This window comes from Echeneis naucrates, chromosome 9 (assembly GCF_900963305.1).
Source record: "Echeneis naucrates chromosome 9, fEcheNa1.1, whole genome shotgun sequence".
Lineage (NCBI taxonomy): Eukaryota > Metazoa > Chordata > Actinopteri > Carangiformes > Echeneidae > Echeneis > Echeneis naucrates.
In genome coordinates, this window is record NC_042519.1 from 19655439 (window position 1) to 19674949 (window position 19511).

Sequence of the window (19511 nt, forward strand, 5' to 3'; positions counted from 1 at the left end):
TATTTTTTTTTTGTTTTTTTTTTCTTTTTGTCCAGTTCTCCAAGCAACGCAGCCCAGATTTTATTCACCTCCTTTAGCATGTGGGTGATTTCAGAATTAGGGTGAGCTGGCCCTATAAGTCTGGGGTTAATTCACTTTTCCACGAAGTTAATACCAGGGGTGAATTTTCTACAAATTTAAATCGCTGAGAAGCACTTTGTCATGAAACCACTGCCAATCTGTTGAAATTTTATGTATTTTCTCTGCCACTTTTATCTGGAGCTGAATGAGGAAGTAAGACTACAGCATCATTACTTTATGCTGGCTGTCAGATGTCTGACTTTCTAACCACCTTTCCAACCACAAGACCGTCCCTTCTGCCTTTAAGAAAGAACGTGCATTCATTTTGTTTGAACACAGCACACAGTGAATTGACCTAAACTCCTGATTCATCCTCTGACACTTATCATATGCACCCACCCCCATTTATCAAGCACACACACACCATAATGTCTACGTGGCTTTACAGTGTCTGTCTGGCGTAGCCCTCAGTGCTGATGCTGCTGTGACAGCTGGTTGAATCAGCGAGATCTAACATTGACTGACTGGTCTGACTTGACTGGAAAAGGTAGAGCCGAGTGGTAGCCGAGGGGGATAGGGATGTGCGCATAATCGCATTGTCTTAATCTGTGACTGTACATGAATGTACATGTTACTCGGGCTCTGGGTGTGTACAGGTATAATGTGCTACGCGTGTGCCTGAATGTGAAAATGAATGCCAGAGGAAGAAAAAGAAAGAAAGAAAGAAAGAAAATGAGCGGACGGATAGGGAACCATGTGGCATGAATTAGGCATTTCTGTTTAAAAAATGAGGTCCTGAAGGCCTGATGAAAACCTTGGCACGAACAAAGAGGAACTGTTAGTCACACCAGCCCCCCATGGGCTCCCCCGTCCTGTGACAAGCAGTGAATCAGAGGCCATTTACTCCATAATACACAGAAATAATAGCGCCTCCAATCAGCAGCTATTCTAATAGGCCTAAATTACTCTGCAATACCACCTTGTCAATTTTAAAGTTATTTTTCCTTGAGCTGAATGTCTAACGGCAGATTATTGCATTCTTTGTCCTAAATATCGAGAGGACTCTGTAGAAATTGCAACATCTTAATCTTCATTGTGTTGAATAGCTGTGAGCATTTAACCATGTTACGCTGTTGCTCACTTAACTGACAGTATAGCTGATGTTTTAATTATATAATTCATGTTTTAAACAAAAAAAAAGTCACTTTTTGGGTTTTGTAATGGAAAGGAGAGCTGAACAAGGTCCTCTTTGCTTTTACTGGTGCAGTTCTCACAGATATCGGTCATTCTATCTGTTCATGCCTCGTTTTTTTTTTTTTTTTTTCTGCTTTGTATTTGTGCCTTTTTAAAATGCAGCCCATATAACTGGGCACTTTACACTATTAAACCCTCCCTCAAGCCCCCCAACAGCAGCTCCTGGTGTCTGATCTAGAGACACAGGTCATTTGTCATCAGAGAGCGGAGCTGGAGGAAACAGCAAGCCCAGCATGGGAGCTCCGCACTGGGCCTGACAGCTCTCAATGCCGCTCCACAGAATTGCTGAATATAGTCAAGTAGTCAAGTAGCAGTTGGAGAGAAAGAGAGGAAGAGAGACAGGGATGAAGAAGCAGTGTCAGTGTGTGTGCATCTGAGTGTCAGTCCACCTCTCTGATTGCTTTACCACAAAGCGTGTGTGTGTTCGGGGCCTACATGCGCCTGTCTGTTGCTGTTTTGTTTCAGGACAAAGCTTGACTGGGGACAAAGAGAAGGTTAAAGCACAGAGGACTGCAGATAGAGGCAGCGCTGCATATATATTGTAACCTACACAAATCACACACACACAAACACACACCGAATATATGCACATAAACTCACCCTCAATATCCACAAAGGGTGAGGGGTTATAATGGCAAGTGTTATGCTCTGTTGTGCGTTTTCCCTCTCACTGACCCCATAAGAACTGATATGACTCTTATTGCTTACTCGCACATAACACACCCACATACACACGGTCAGACTCTCATTACAGGCCATCCCGAGAACGAGGGGGAGGAGGAGGCATGCAGGAGAAGAGGGGCCCTGTAAATGCATTCTCAATCTCTTAGCTTTCTCACCTTTCTGAATTACATCCATGCAGTAATAAGGTAAAAGTAGCGAGGAAGGAGAGGAGGGAACATAAACTGAATAAAATAATAAAGAAGGCAGGTAGAGAATGCAGGACTAGAAGAAAGGGAGTGGGGGGGGGAAAGACACCAGGACAAAAGAGTGCATGATAGTCGGAGAGAAAATAGGTGAAAGGATGAATGAACAAGACGTTGCAGTCTCAAGAATAGCCAAACCCCGCTGTGACACTTTTAGAGTGTGCGCTTGTATTTTATTCCAGTGTACATGCAGATACTGTATTGATTTAGGCTGCAAGGGATAGGCGATGGCAGAGGGGTATTAAATAAAAGAAAGGGGGAGGAAAAGAAAGAATGGGAAAATCAATTCCCACTGCTTTAATGGCAGGCAGCCTTTTGAAAAAGAAACCAAGGGAGGAGATAGAAGCAGAAAAGGGGTAGAAATAAAATAGAGGAGTGTTGGTCAGCAAGCCAAGCCCGTTCATTTAGCCAGGCTGTTTATGGTATGTCTGCTTTCTCTGCACCCCCACCTCAGCCCACAGTCCTCGCTCCTTTTGTCACTGAATACTCTGGTCAGCACATTCTGCGCCTTTGTCTGCAAAACTTCACCTTTCCTTCAGTTGTCAATACCTATATTGCTACCAAGGGTGGGTGGAAAATCACAGAGCCGCGCTCGGATGCGCACACATGTACATCCAAACAGGTGCACCACATGGACAGTTCACACGTTGCCCCCCCCCTCCCCAAATCAGATTGGAAGCCAGTAAAATGATGGTTTTCTGTGTCTGTGAATGTTTAATAGGAGCCTGCTCACAAGCTGCGTGAGTCGACTTCAAAACATTGCGTGCCAAGAGTCACCAAGGGAAATCTTTTTTTTTTTGTAGGTGCACCACGTGACACAGTGTACCCCGGCCTACATCGGCAGTGTAAGCCAGACATCGACCACTTATCTACCGGCTGCCACTTTCCACCCCGCACCCTCCGCCCCCCACCCACACCCCATCAACGACACGGGACCAGGCAAGCGTGAGAGAAGGGCTGGCGATAGACACGAAATGTGGCACGAAATGCAGAAACGGAGACCCCTCAGTCACAGACATCTCAGCCTTTCAGCCAAGCCTACATTGTGGTTAACTCCTGGCATGCCACGAAGGACCAGAGGCAGCTGTTCTTCAGAGAGACTCCATGGCTGGATGGAAAAAATCCTTCTGGTGTCAAAAAACCGAGAGGACTATTTCACCTACATCAAATTTCTTTTTTCAAACAGCCCACTATCTGTCTTTTTAAGCAAAACACCATTTGCGCATAGAAATACATATATAGAGTGTAGCATTAACTGAAATAATACAAATGAGCATATTTGCGGCTTTATTCTCTGGAACTTAGATATTGTCCAATTCAAATGATGCTTCAAAGTTTCATCCAACTTTTCTAAAAATAAGTAATAACTTGATAATAACTTGAAAAATATCATCTTTATGTCTTCTGGGTGGGGTTGGGGGTTTGTATAACCTTTAAATTTGCAGTATGCGGGTGATCTCCTGCTACACGTCCCCCTGACCTTCCAATTAGAACTCACTACCTAACAGTGGCAACACACTAAATCTTTCCCAGGCCGCAGGTTTGGACATCGGCATAAAACAGCCTGCTATAAAATCATTACTAGGCTGTAAAACACTGGAAAAATTCACAATTAAAAGACCAGCAGTGACGCAGGGAAAACAAAGCCAGAAGGAGAAGAATTATTGTGTGTCCAGATATGTGAAAGTAAAACATTTGCGCACCAGACACAATTACACACAATTCCACTGGGAGATCAGTAGGAATCAAACTGATGCTTCTCTCTGCGTTTTCAAGGACACAAAAGTGGCAAAAAATTTAACGATCGCTAATATATAAACAACTCCCATCCCAACAATGGAAGTGTTTTTACATTAATCCATACGATAAGCCATGACAAGTAAATAACACCGCATCAGTCATAAATCAATTGGCTTTACTTAAACTCTCATACATCACAATATGCACTGTGGGCAAATAAACATATGGATTATCTGAGCTTTGCCATGACATTTACTTAATTGGCTATTTGCATAAAAATTGCACATAAACAACACATGTTCAGACAAATGTATCAAAAAGTCAGTCGCTCATCTTCCATCAGCCATTCGGGTATTTCAACTAAATGCCATCCGTGTGTATTAGCAGTACCATTTTGTGATAAAATACAAATTAAAGTTGGAGGGTTCCACACAATACAGACAGGGGAGAAATATTACTTGGTACAAACACATAAAGGCAAGTTGAGGCACTGTACAGTTGCATGTAAGTGTGTAAAAGTAAACCTTTAAGTGAAGCATTTAACAAGGGGAGTAGGAAGATAACACATCTAACTGCTGCACAATCTAATTAGTGACACCATAATAAACCATTATATCATATTAATGACATTACATTAGAGACTTGGAGGGCTGAGGGGAGCGTTATTAGGAGGGCTTGTTTCAAATGAAGCGTGTAAAAGGTCACGGAGAAATGATTTATCAGATGCAGTCTCATCAGATTGGAGTCAGAAATCGTCCACTCAAATTAAAAGTTGAACTGTAGTGCTTTGTGAGCTGAGTGCACTCAGATCCGAGACAGTGTCGGCCCACTGTGGGAGGAGGATTCCCTCAATTAACTTCACAGTGAGACAGAAAGGGGTCTAATCCATACCTGCCAGTGCTGATAGCGTTCCAGCACCGGCACGCTGAGCAAAGCTGTAAATAAATAAGCATATGAGCTCAACTTGGCATACTGGCTCTTCAAATATCCCTTTGCTGGATGACCAAGAATGTCTTGCACGGGGGGGCTGGCTATTGTTTCCCGTGCACCGAAGCGGCAGCATTGTTTACTCAATATTGAACTGTTGATTATCGATGTTTTCTTCAATTAAAACTCCCTGTCTGATTTGAGATATCAAAAATGAATTATTCGCTCATAAAACAAGACTAATGGCAATAAATAAGCATTCTGCTCTCTGCAATTTCTCTTTTGATAAGATAAGGGCAAGTCTCCTAAAAATTTAAATACTGCAACAGATAAAAACATCCATTTTGGAGGACCAATGCAAAACAGCTCAATGCAGCATTTAGCCTGAAGTAGAAACGAAACAATAAAACAAATCGATGGTAAGCTTGTAAATGCTGCAATTTTAGTTTGAAAAGGAACTAACTAACTAACATTAACAGTCCCTCTATCACATATTGATCCACATTTATTACTTTTAAATGTGGGTAATTGGGGAGGGTTTGGTGCAATCTCTGTCTGCATCTTTATAGAAAGGCTCCAGTAGGTGCATGGGCCTTAAGTGCACTCGTAAATTGGTTTTATGAGTTTCTGAGACATATCGCTGCTAATGTTTCCTCTCGACGGCTTTATGGCCACATTGTAGTGACTCTGGTGAAAGATACTTTCTAATATATTGCAAAAGTGATGTTGCCGAAAAATATAGCTTACATGTACAGCTTTCATTGAAAGGATCACAGTGTGTTTGACACCGACACCAATGACGTATCACTTCTTTCTTTCGAATGTAAAGAAAAAACACAAGACAGTGAAGAAGAGATACAACTTTCAAATTCTGTGAAAATGTGCCTCGATGAAAGAAAAAAAAAAGAAACACTCCATTAAACTTGGAAATTGCTTTTCTTGAAATTACTGAAGAAAATGCTAAATTAAAACATAAAGCAATAATCATAAAAAAACAGCATGTAACAACTGCTGTGAGACTTGTGTTTGTGCGTGTCTCCGAGCGAGTATTCGTGCACAACTGTATTGTTCTCCAGATGTTCAGTTTCACACCTCAGTGATAGACTACAGGCATTTAGTCGCCTTTCTATTTTTCGCCATCCCTGCCTCTTCGACTCACACCATCCGATCCCTCCATCAAAGCACGCCACTTTGCCAAACACGATCCTCGCCTGTTGTGTATTGGTTTGGTTTCGAGAAGCGGATTAAACAGTTCCCACCAACCCTCTGATGTGGACCTTATCTCGGGTTTCTCTTGACACCGGCAGTACTCTGGTGTTATTAGGAGCTAAAGGGCTTTGTTATGAAACACAAAAGGCAGAGCTAGGCGGCAGTTAGTGAGGCTTTGTTAAGGGTCAGAGAGGTGTTAAATAGACTACACCTGGGGCCATGTTAACACCTTCACCTGAGCCATTCTAACGAGCATTCAACTAAGCATTCAGGCGAGGAAGCAGAGAAGACTGTATCAGAGCAATCAGGAGCCAAAGCACACATTTTCAAGTCATATAAATATCTGATATAGAATAATAACATAATGCAATCAAAGTTCAATATGGAAATAATCACTCATGGGAATAGAGTCAACCACTGGCAATCTCTGGACGCTGCTGCTTATTGATTGATGTGGTCTCTTTTATATGCCTAAGCAAGCAAGTGGTGGAGAAATCTGCCATATTGGGTCCAAATGAGATCTACTGTGCTCAAATAATACTTGACCTTTGACCTCTCTGGTGAAATAAATAAATGAAACTTTATCAGTCTTTAATCAAATTACATTCAATTTAAAAAACTGATTTATTTTGGACTACTGAAGAGACCAGGAGTAACTTTTAGAGGTGGGGGGGGGCGCGCATTCTGGGCCAGCTCAGTGTCAGGCCTTGTTAGTCTGGTTCCCCATCTCCCTCTTCCTCCCACCTCCTTTCATCCTCTCTTATCCCCCCTTCCTTGTCGTCCCCTCCCCCCCCTCAGACTAGTCTGGCTGGCCTACACACGCAATCCTCACGCTAGCTGGGCCTAAGCCCTGTGAAGGCTAACACAGCTTCAGTGTAAAAACTCCTATAGGGGCCCACCTCCATCCCTCTATCCCCCTCACTACCCCACCAATCCCCCCTTTTCCCTTCTTGTGCTGCCTGACTACACTTTCGCTTCGCATTACTTCTGCTATTCTAAGTTTTCCACTTCTGAGCACTATCAATTATGCACTAGAATAACAGTGGGGCCAGGCTTGGCAGGAGGACATAAAGGCCGATTATGAGTGTGAATAATTCAGCCATCTTCGTGCCATGTTCCTCTTACCACTGATACAGGCAGGAAGACTTCGCTGCTAATGTACGATAGCAGACACAATCTGACCTGGCCTTAATGTACGGACGGCTCTCTACATCCCAGAGAAAGGACAGCACAGAGAGCTGAAGATGGTATAAAAACTGTGGCTATGCTGCATTATTAAAGCAGTGAACCTGATGTCATTCACAGATTGACAAGTCTGTCACCGTCACAGACTATTTATGCTGTTTGTTTATTGAAACAACTTACGATTGTAAACTTGCATGTACAAAGACATTAAAAAGAAGGATTTTTTGAAAAATCTGAAAGTACATAAAACTCCCTGAGAGAAAATGCGTGCCGTCATTGCAGCCGCCATGAATGTTTATGGTTAAGGTCACACAAACCAGACGAGCGGACAACCTTCCATCACCTTCATGCTCCAAACATCGGCTACCTTCACTTCATTTTTCATGAATTGCGTGCAAAGGTTTGCAAGTGCTACTCTTCATAGAGATCACAAACAGAAATGAATATTTCATCATTCCGCCCAAAACCAAGCACCACTCCAAGGCAGGACAAGAAATATGATGCATCTCTTTTCCCCACAGGCTTACAATTTACTTCAACTCTGTACCTCGTAAAAAATAATACAACTCAAATATGTGCAAATTGTCAGACTTTTTTTTTTTTTTTTTTTTTTACAAAAATGAATAATGAGCAGTAGACCACTTTGCATTTTGTGCAGCTAAGCAGAAATATAAACTGTAGGAACCTTCAAATCCATTATGTTTGACACAGAAAAATATATTATCATCAGTATCCATTTCAAGAAAAAATAAACCTGAAATTACAAGGTAATTATTCAATAAAAAAAAATACACAAACAAATTTTTGTATCAGATTGCATTTCATTGTAAGATTTTTTTTTTTTTCATTATTTTTACAACATAAATATTGGATATAAAAGCTGAAAGAAATTCAAATGAGCAGTTCACAATTTTTTTAACTTAAAAAAAAAAAACATTTACAGCCTTTTTACAGACCAGTTACTCTTCGCTTTTATTACTAATATATTAAACACTTTTTGAATTAATTTTAATTGTAAATTTGTGAATAAACACAATTTCAAATGTATTCACAATTCAAGTTGTGTTTTCAGTGCCCGAATCAAAAAGAAAATGTTGGAGCTACTTTAAAAATGTTGAGAGCGTGTTGGTCACAAAGCTGTCGGGCCAAACACTATCTGACGTCTAAAAGGAGTAAAACAACAACAACCAAAAAAAAAAAGGCTTATTCAGTCCCTCTTATTTGTGCTTCCGTTTGCCATGCACGCTCTAATCCTGGCTGGAATGTCTCCGGTCGTGGAGTCCTGCGGCCCAGAGGACTAGATCAGCAGGTGAAACTGAGCTCTCTGAGGACTTGTCCCGCCTCACAGCTACCCCAGTAGTTCTGACTGCACAGCTCAGACAGACGCTCTGTTTAAACCAGAGCCCAAATGTCCAGAAAGGCTCTTTTCTCTGAGCGAGGAATGGGCTTTTCATTGAATCAAAGAAAAAAAATAAAAATTAAAGATGTAATAAAAGCATAAACCATTTAAATCTATCTTTCCAACCATTTTTTATTTCATTACTTTTTTTTTTTTTATCATCTCTGCATTCATTGTTCTCGTCCTCTGCCTTCTATACCTGGTTAAGTATGAGCAGATTATTGGAGATTACAGATTGTTTGATTTGCCTAAGAAGGTTATCCTTGCTGTGTAGCTTTAATCACACTTGCCTAATTAATGCTGGGGTTTTTTACTGTCTCAGATTTGAATATTTCAAATTTAAACCGTATTCAGAAAGGACATCCGCATTCTTCTCTTTGTGTCTGGCTAGTGCCACAGTGTCTGATGAGACAGGCATGAGATGGAGGTTAGGGTGGTGGGCGCTAATAAAAAAGATGAAAAGAAAACAGAAACAAACAGAAAAACGGGGGAGAAGAGAAAGAGTTAGGAAACTGTCAGTCAATCGGTGCAGCCACAACACTGAGCCTAATGCTAACAGCAGGCATGCTGGGTCACCTCAGCAGGACCCCCAGAGCTATGAACAAGGACAGTACAGTTAAAGATCTGGTAATCCCAGGGACAGGAGAGAGGGAAGGAGGAAAAGGAGGACAATATGGCACAAAAAGCAAAAGAGCGTGAAGAACCAGACTTGGCGGGATCAGGATCAGAGGCCAATAAGGTGGGGAGAGGGGCGGGTTATGACAAAGGAGGGAGTTATTGTGGAAAAGATCTGATGGTTAAATGCACAAACTTCTTCACCTCTCAACAATCCCTGAACCAAAGCTGAAATCATCAAACTACACCATTGCCTCACCATTCACGTGGTGAAGCGATGATGTTTCCTTAGTGGCTCTAATTTAGTGGTGTTTTGTTTTTCAGAGCTCAACGGCGAGATTGAGAACATTAAAAACTTTAGCATGCATGACAATGCTGGTGAAAAACACACACTCCTGAGGATGTTGCCATAGGCAGTGCTCATCACCTCTGTTTATCCGGAGGGCTTAGGCCACTTTGGGGACTCCCCTTAAGTCTCACTTATCTCATTAGACCCTTAAAACTGATTAATATGAATGCCAGCAGAGGCCAGCTCAAGGCATTCTTAAGAAAGGAGGGAAGGAGGAAAAGAGAAGAGAAGGATGGGGGGGATTTTAGAGGAAGGGGTTTTTTGTGTCTCCGGACAATGAGCTGATGGCTTTTTAAGCCTCTCAGTGGCTCTGGGTTAATACCCAGGGCTGCAGTCATGGGATAGGCTGCGGTTCAAAGGCTGCTGCACTCCAAGGCTCACTGCTCGCTGATTTAGAGGAAGAAAATAAACAACCAGAATAAATACCACATCTCCTGCAACTTGAATCTCACTAAAGAAATAATGAACTGCCCTTCCAAGCGGGAGTGGTGTCTGCACGGGTTTTTTCAGCCCATGTTCTTTGGGGAGTCATATTTGGTTATGTGGGATAATGTTCGAAGTAAGCCAGACCAGTCGAAGCTGCACTCAGATGAGAGGAGAGAGTGAAGATGGGATTTATCACACATTCTGGGGATCAATCGTTTTCCCTTTGGGGAAAAAAAAAAAAAAAAAAACACACTCGGTGCAGTTTCACACTGGAATACAAACAACCACATACAAACAAAGACTGATATACACACACACACACACACACACACAATGCAACTTCACAAAATGGGAAAACTATCAAGCATCTCTCAGAGGAGCAGGCTCAGAGAATTGGGTCAAGAATAGTGCTGCGCTGTGCTATAGTAAAGGGTGTGTGTTTCTGCTGCTTCATTAAAGCGGGCCTCGAAGCTGAGGTCGGTTCAGGATAACTGTGCGCACGCATGCACACACTTGCGCATGCGCAGAAGTTACTATGCAAATGTTGCCAACGAACACACGGACATGCCTAAATTAGGGGCACACACATGGATACATACATAATACCAAACACTCACTCGTCTGAACATCAAACCCCAATTTAACTGAAGACGTCAGAGTCAGTTCTGTGTTCTACATTTTTAAAACATGATTTATTATCTGTTTGATTTCAGATTCGTCTTAAGAGCTCAGATCAGACGAGCATCTGTTGCCCGATAAAAAAAAGTTTGGAGCCAGGAGACTAAATGTGAAAAGGAACTTTTCATGCCCAAGTATATTGGTCATTGAAGTTCAGCTAAGCCGCTTCTAAATTTCGACATGAGACACATTTAACAAAGTATGATAGATTAAAAAAGACTTTTAATTCAACATTTCATTTTTGGCCAAAATTCCACTTAGCCTTGTTACAGCCCAGGCCTTTGAACTGATGCAGCTAGAGAGACAAGCTGAGTCAAAGACAAATAGAAAAGGATTTATTTCAAATTAAGATATTCTCCCATTTGAATTATAATTATACATAATTATCCACATTGATTCATCGAAGTGAAAGAAAACGCATCATTTCATGACAATTGCTTCCAAAGTAGATCTAGTTCTGACAACAAAGGCAGCTTATTCTCATTGTAGAAATTTGTCTCCACAGCCGATATGAGGCATTTTGGAATTAAACCCTCAATTAAACCGCTACATTACACACACCCTGGTATCCTGACAGAGATACATGCATTTCAGTGGAAACTTTACTTTCAAGGGCGTCGTGTGCAAAGTGTCACAGCAGTTCAGACCAGGATGCAACTTAGTACCAAAGCATCAGCTCCCAAGTAAACACCCTTGTGTGTGGGAGTCTTCAGTGTCACAGGAAACAAAGCTGGGGTTTAAACCTGAGCAGACTTAATCCTGTCTCTGTGGAAAACAGCCCCAGTGTCACTAAACCCAGGCCCTGGAGAAAACACCACCTCAGGGTGAAGACCGAGGGTTTGTCGCCGTGGAGAGGTGCCACAAACCAACCAACCAAACGACCAACCACAGACTCCGCCATTGAAGCCTGTGACAGACAGCGAGCCACATGCATCTTTAAACCATGGCGAGGACAGACAAGGCAGCGGAGAGGGGGCCGACGAGCTGGATGGTGTCGAAGGTGGCGGACGAGGGAGGATGGATGAAGCTAGTTGAAAATGAGCGAAACTGCCACCTCTTCTTTCCACACACTGTGTCACCCCTGGCGACTACATGGCTCTCTCCTCGTGTCTGGCACTCGCATTATACTCCTCCTCTCTTCCCTTTCTCTGTCTGAAAGCGAACTACAACTTCAGCTGTGCACTCTCCCTTTCCCCCTTGCCATTCACATCATTCTCCCTCACTCCTCTCCTTTGCCCTCCCCCCCCTTTTTTTTTTTTGTTCCCTCCGTTTAAAGCACATGCATTACTTTCAGCCCGAGCTATGTGGAGTGTACAGAGGGAGCAGAACAATGGCCGCCTTTCAGTTTCATGTCCCAGCATTGGGTGGTTGTGGGGGGGCGAGGGGGGGATTGGCTGCTAGTATTTTTCTCTACTGTCAATTCAAACAGGCTAATGCTGCTAGCTTATTATTGGCACGTCTCGCCACTTCGGTAGACTGAACAAAGTGAAAGCGACATTGTTTTATTGTTTGTTTATTTATATTTACGGGGGCAGAAATTTATTGCAGCAGTGGCATTCATACTAAAAACAAGGCCAATGAATCAATTAGTGCTTTCATCCAAATTCACATCACCTTTTCACGACTGTGCCAACCCAAACAAAGAAACGCCAAACAAGCACACGAGAAGCTGAGCGTGCCATCAAGTACATTCACCAAATAACAGGTGAGGAGGTGATAATGCCGTCACTGGCTAAAAGCAGCGTTTCGTGGCCTCTACACTTTCCATTTGAGGATTTATAAATGTTTGGAAATAAAACAAGGAGAGATTTTCAACTCCAAAGGGAAAGCAGACCACACAATTGTACAATCCCTGTGTGTTTCTCAATTTGTCTGTGAAGACGAGTTACCTCATGAGTCATTTACAACAGCTTACAACCCGTCAATTAAGTCTTTATTCACAAGCTGGAGATGTGTTCTCTTCTGGGATCTATTCTCCACACTGCTGCCCAGCTAGAAAAACATCCAGTCACTCCCCTGCAGCCCCCCCAAAAGTTAAATAAGGAAAACGGCAGTGTAAGGTCCGAAGCCAGCCTACCATGAAAGGAATTATCTGTGGAAAATGTGTCTGGCAAAAAGTGAGCAGTCTCAATCGTTCCCATCACATTTTCCAGTTCAATTGTGAACGGTGACAGAAACAGAAAAGAAAAGTGAAACCCATCAATAGTTTTGGCCTTTACATGCTGTAGGGTAGGTCCTGTAGATATAATATGACTTTGACAGTAAATGAGTTTAACAAGGTCAAATCAACCAAAGCACAAAGAGCTGGCATAAATGAAGTGAATTTATGTTACTTTGGGTCTAACTGTACACTTGAAATAGCTCGTGCTGAGAGCAGAGGGCACAAGAAGCCATCAGACCCCTCTCAGTAGCGCCCCTTTCTGGTCAGGGGTGATAGATCAACCAAGCGTTACTACAGTAACAGCTGCTTCTAAGCCTCCATCTTACAGAGGAGAGCAGAGGAGCTGAAGACAGATATGGTAGCGCCATTTTCAGCCATGAACGAGGATCCATAACACACAATAGCGGGAATTCTGTACTGGCATCTTAACCCTTTTTAGACCTGCTGCGATCTTGCGCTCCTGTAGCTCTTTTACAGGGACTGAAAATAAAATATGCTTTTCCGCGATGGGAGTCAAATAAATCTGACTGCAAAAGAGGTAGTACTTTTTTTCTTTCTCTGTCTACTACGTTCACATTAGCTGCTAATCTACTCAGGTGATCATAGTAAAAATATTACTTTGGCCTGACTGCAAGGTCCCACAGCTGCTCTGGGGTGCCACAAAGTATCTTAAGGAAAAATAAAGAAACAGTTGGGGGCGGTGGAGGGGGTTAAACTTTCCAACTTTGAAACGAAATGAGAAATGAAATTGAAATGAGAGTGAAACTGAGACAGCCAGAACAGGGAAAAAAATCCCTTGAATAAATATATATATATTAAAAAAAGGGAACCAACTAGTAAGAAAAAGAAAAATTATATTTAACGTTGTCATGGCAAAATATAAGTCTCGCATCAAGCTGTGCATACGTGGGTGTTGCATAAGCTGGTTAATACTTTATTGTTTCCAAGCAGTGCGATATGGAGCGTTCCCCAGAAAGCCACGGGTCGAACGAGGGCTAAAAGACAGATTGCTCAGCTGATAACAGTGTTTCAGCACTCCCTCTGACCTTGGAGTGATTACTCTGAAAACAAAAACCTGGACATTAAAATCTGGTTCCCCAGGCAAGGCAGGGAAACGTGCAACTAAAATGAAACTGCCATTCAATACTGTTAGTATAACAAGAGATTCTGGCTGCTCTTTGGTGGACAACCTAACATTTAAATTGATGATGGTATTCCCAGTGCGGCTTATACTATTACAACACATTTAACCCTGATCAGGCAGAGTTATATCCATCTAATCATGAGCTAACACTGGTTTTCTGATATAGATTAATAAAAAAAAAAAAAAAGTAAAAAAATAAAATCATACATATTTAAAGCTAGTTATTTACAGCAAACCTAATAACTTAGCCCGCTTTCCAAATATAAGATATTTTGAATATGAAATACATATAGTAGGGCTGAATGTTGCACTAGAAAAAAAATTGCAATTATTTATTTAATGTGACTCACATTTTCAGCTGAAATAGTCACTTTTGCATTTAATTCCTGATAAAAAAAAAATATTAAGGGGACACTAGTATGGTGCATATATATGTGTACACACACACACACACACACACACACACACACACACTCTTTATATTAGCATAGCCGAGGCTTCAGCTTGCCCACCAGGCATCCCCGGCGACAGGGCTACTTCTGTCCGCCACATAGCACCTCCACAAGGGTCACGGCCAAGAGTCCTCCCCCTCTTCCACAGCACGCTGAAGAACAGCTGCTCTGCCAAGCACATTGACTAAGCATTGACTGCTGCCTGCTGGGCTCATTTTCTAGTTAATAGGGAAAAAAAATCTAATTTAAATGAAAGTGCATTTACAGGTCTGGTGAGAAAACACAGAGTGCCATTTCAGCCTAATAAAAGTATTACATCGCACAACACCATCATTTGGTGGGTTTCTGTCAAGTCCTGTGTTTATCTTGCAATATCCTCTGCCTGGCCGTCTTTGTGTCCCCTACACCGGTTCTTGTTCTTACCAGAGTCACAGGCGTAAAAGAATGACGGAGCAGGGGGTCATTAACGAGAACTAATCACGCTGCAGACAGAGTATAGTAAGGGGAGCGCGTGAGGTAGAGCAGAGAGTAAAACCACTCCTTGCGAGTTAGCTAGTTAGTATGTAAATGATAAGGTGTGCGTGAAATAGCATGGGTTCAAAAAGTACTCACTTCAGCTATCAAAGACAATATAAATAAATAAAATAAAATAAAAATTCTGAGTTTTCTTTATAAATAAGAGCTATTATTATAATATCCACGTCAGTCAGATGATTGTAAAGGCCAACTTTCCACCTTCCTTGTAGACGTGCCTTTGTTTGTGTATAGCCAGCATTTACACACACACACACATACACGTACACACACACAAAAGCACAAACAGACATGACATTTAGTGTTGTTCCACTGGTCTGTGACAGACCAGATAAAGATGGTCATGGACAATAATAAGTTCAAAGGGGAAATATGGACTCATTCAGGTATCTATGAGTCTGAGGAGAGGAAACAAGCCCCTTATGAGCTCACAGCTTACATGCACACACACACACACACACACACACACACACACATATACATATATATATATATATATATATATATATATACGCTCAAACACAAAAACATGCACAGATAAAGACATGGCAGCAGCAAAAGAAAGTTTGCCTTTGATACCAGAGACTATTCTACTTTATACAGGGCTCCAGTTACGGTTCATTTTAAAAATGAAAATGTGAAAACTACATGAAAGGTAGCATGTTAGAAATAGTTTTTATGGACAGTTTGTTACACTACCAATTATGCAGTAAAATCACCACGAACAATTTACATGATCTCAACTGCATCTGTTTATGTTAATAACACCTTTCACTAGTTTGTCATTACAGACTAACCGGTTTTGCTTCGTTATTCCTCCCTGTATGAGCATGACCTCTGCCTGAGCTCCTCTCACAGTGTGCCTGTCCTCTGTACGTCTTTTTCCACCAACGACCACGGAGAGGCTCCCAAAATATCTAATTGTATTCGTTCATTTTCTGTACTCGGCAAGGAAAGACAGACAGACAGACAGGAGGAAGGAAGGGAGGTCAGGAGAGAGCGAGACGTGGAGTGCTGAGAGGCAATACGGGATGGAGGCGAGGAGGGATATGGGGAAGAAGAAAGGGCAGGGAGCAGAGAGGAAGGAGAGGGCCATGTCGTCAGCATTATAGCTGAGACATCATTACAGCACCAGTCTGTCTCCTCATTAGAATAAACACTCACAAGCGAAGGCAGTCAGAGAGATAGAGGGCATTATCCACCGAGAGAATTGTCCCCGCAAGTCATTTCAAGTTGAAGGATCTCTCTATAGACGGATACAACTTGCAGATTTATGCTGCTCCAAACAAGCCCTAAAAATAACTTTTTGAGCAACTGAACGCTTGTGATGTAAAATGTGGGTGTTTGAGAGAGAGAGAGTGAGGAGAAAAGGGTGTTGTTCACATTTATAAAGAAGTTAGCAAGTTTCTGGTCTCAAGCTGGAACTGTAAAAATGCTACGGTGGAGTGAAGCCAACAAAACAGCAAAGGAAATCCCCTACCAGCCCCTACCCAACTCACCAACAACACAAACACTGTGGCACAGACAACTGTGGTACAGCGAACACAAATTACCAGAATTACATTTGGATAAAATTCCTCTCTAATCGACCAATTGCTTGTAACTCTAACCACTGGAAAGTCAAATAGAAGATATTCTGACTTGCAAAACATTTTGTGAACAAAAAGGCTCCATTGCATACACAATAAGTCCTCATCTGAGATCCACCATTCGATATATCTGACTGACGAACCTGTAAATGTCTCAAGCAAAAGAAGTCACCTCTTGAATTTCAAGCTCTTACTCTACGCTTTCCCCCACACCACTGGGCATTGTGTTCGAGTGATTGGATATTTACTTATTTGTAGTTAGACAGCCCCCTGAAGGGCAAAACAGATAAGACAAAGTTTGTTTCAAAAAACCATTTTAAATTGAGGTTTTTTATTTTTTCCATCTACACTCTCCCATTTCTGTCTTTACGTTTCAGGTGATGCATTGCAAACACTGATGCGAAATATCCAACTTGGGCACAATGAATTGAAAGCTAAACAGATTTTGTGACCAACTCAAACTACAGATTCATTGTGATGGATTATCCAGCTCAAGCAATTTTCAAGTCTGTGGAAGCTGCAATTTCATACGGTGAGAAAAAAATGAATGGCAACTAATGGCTTCTCCTGTGGGTAGAAAAACAAGCTCTGAATGATTTGGTTCAGCCCCCAACAGGGAAGGATGTAAAATACAAAGGGAAACAAGAAACAAACAAAAAATAAATACTGAAACTGTCCTTTAAGATACCTGCTAACATGATTCATAACCAATTATGTTGTTACTGTCATAACGACCCATGTAACTTTGGCTTGAATGTGACTGTGCGCACGGGGCGTTCACAGTGGAAATTCTTAGAGCAGCCGTACTTTCGGTGAGAGCGTGTTGTGTAGCCTCAGAACAAAGGCAGACGCAGGCAAGATTCAGTACAGTGCCACACCAGCTCTCTACAGTAATGCACAAAGAAAGGGACTCGATATTTATTAACTGAGTCATCAATAAGACGGGTTTGCTATGTCTCCTGCTCTCTGTCTCCACTCTGCTGTTATGTTACCTTTCTGGCTTCCTGCCTCAGCCCTGCAGGGGTGAGAGTCAAACAAACTCTATTTAGAGTAAGTAGAACGGAGTGACTGGTGTTAGCTGCATTACAGCGTCTGTGAAAACCTGTTTCCTTTCCTCAGGCAAGTCAGGGCTTCAGAGGCAGATGAGGCTCAGGAAGCTATCTCTTCCTCAGACTTAACTATAGACACAAAGCGAGCAAAAGGGACAACATGCATGCAGACTCGTGGATCTAAAGTTCTTCATTTCTTCCCCTCTCCCGCTCACTCCCTTTCAGTGTTAGTGTGTCAGATCTGAGATTAACAGGATTTACTTAAATTTCTTTTTTCTCTCTATCCACACTTTTTTTTTTTTCCTTCACTGAAACTGAGAAAACTTGTCAGCACATCTGGAAGATATCAAGTTAACTGAACGGCCAGTCAAGACAAACCTTTTTTTTTTCTCTTGGTTGAAAAAAAAAAAATGTACAGCCTAATTAAAGTATGTCTATCAAAAGCAGAAATCAAGATTTAACTAAAAATTGTGTTTGCCTCCATTGAAGAAAGCGCTCCATAAATAAACAGCCAGGGTATGGCCGGGTAGAGACCAAGACCACAACAGTCATGGTCTACGGTATATCAGGCCGAGGATCTACGCACCCTGCTAGACTGGCCCTGACTTCAGGGGAACGCTTACAGTCAGCCCTCCGTTTGTACCCCCGACCACTAATTGCTTCAAGCAATAAATCATGTTTTCCCAAACTTCAAACTGAATATAAATAGTTGTGCAACAAATTCAGCATGTGCTATTAATGGCTTAGTGTGCACTTGGATGGTAAGCTGAGGATTTTCTTCAACAAATACTAAGTGTCATTGGCAGTTGAGTGAAAGATCTGTGTAAACTCCACCAGCAGTGTTTGGACTTAATAAGTCCAGGACAAAGCTGTACAGTCTGACACTTTGTGGGATATTTTAAGTGAGGAAATGCTGTCTTGATAAACACCAACACTGAGTTTGTCTGAAGACAGAAGTTCGAGGCGTAGCTGGGAAACTTTTACTTTAACTTCATCAAAAGTCCTCTAGTATGGCTTGTCTGAGTCAACAGCTCATAAAATCTTCACTCCCCCACTAATCTACAATACGGTGAGAACACACTTTTGCTTTAATTAGTATGTAAGAAAAGTGAAAAAAACTAAGTCATTAATTCTTAAAACTTACGGCAATATTTAAAATACCTGTTTGAGAATATATATATGTATATATGTATCCTACTTGTTTGCATTTTGAAACATTAATTCAAGGCAGCATTAGTAGCCATCATCTTCACCAATGTGCAAATATATATAAAACAATATAAACATTTCCATCTTAGAGTAAAGAAGCTGTACAGTGTTTAAATAAGGGAAACTTTTCTTAAGTTTAGAAAGGGTAAGTCGGTAGATTCCACTGCTCTTACTTTAATGAAAATCTTTTTGTACTCTTTATTTTAAGAAATTTTATTGGTTTCATTTTAGTAAATAAACCTGTTACTAAACCAAATTTTATTATTATTATTTTTTATCAATGCTGTGCTTCAAATCTCAAGTCTCCAAATACACAACAGCACATTATAATACTACACAGTAAAAAAAAAAGAAAACAAATGTATACATTGTTTTGTGCTAGCTGGAAAACAGCTATGTCTAGCCTAAATTAATTACAATTTCAACCTCTCAATTAGATTATTTACATTAAAAAAGTATTTCAATGACTATGACGGTTTAAATTTTAACCTAAAAAAACAAACTAAAGCTCCTGAGAGCCATAAAAACTATTTCTAAGGCAAAATCATCATAATATTGAACTTGAGCTTCAGCTTATTGAGTTTCATCTTTTGATGAAATTCCTC

At 41.4% G+C, this 19511-nt stretch overlaps 1 protein-coding gene across 2 annotated transcripts in view; it reads right to left on the reverse strand.

Annotated features, from left to right (window-relative positions):
• Positions 1-19511, reverse strand: part of efna5b (ephrin-A5b) — an 86519-nt gene that overhangs the window by 65774 nt on the left and 1234 nt on the right. The gene's annotated exons all lie outside the window — the stretch shown is intronic.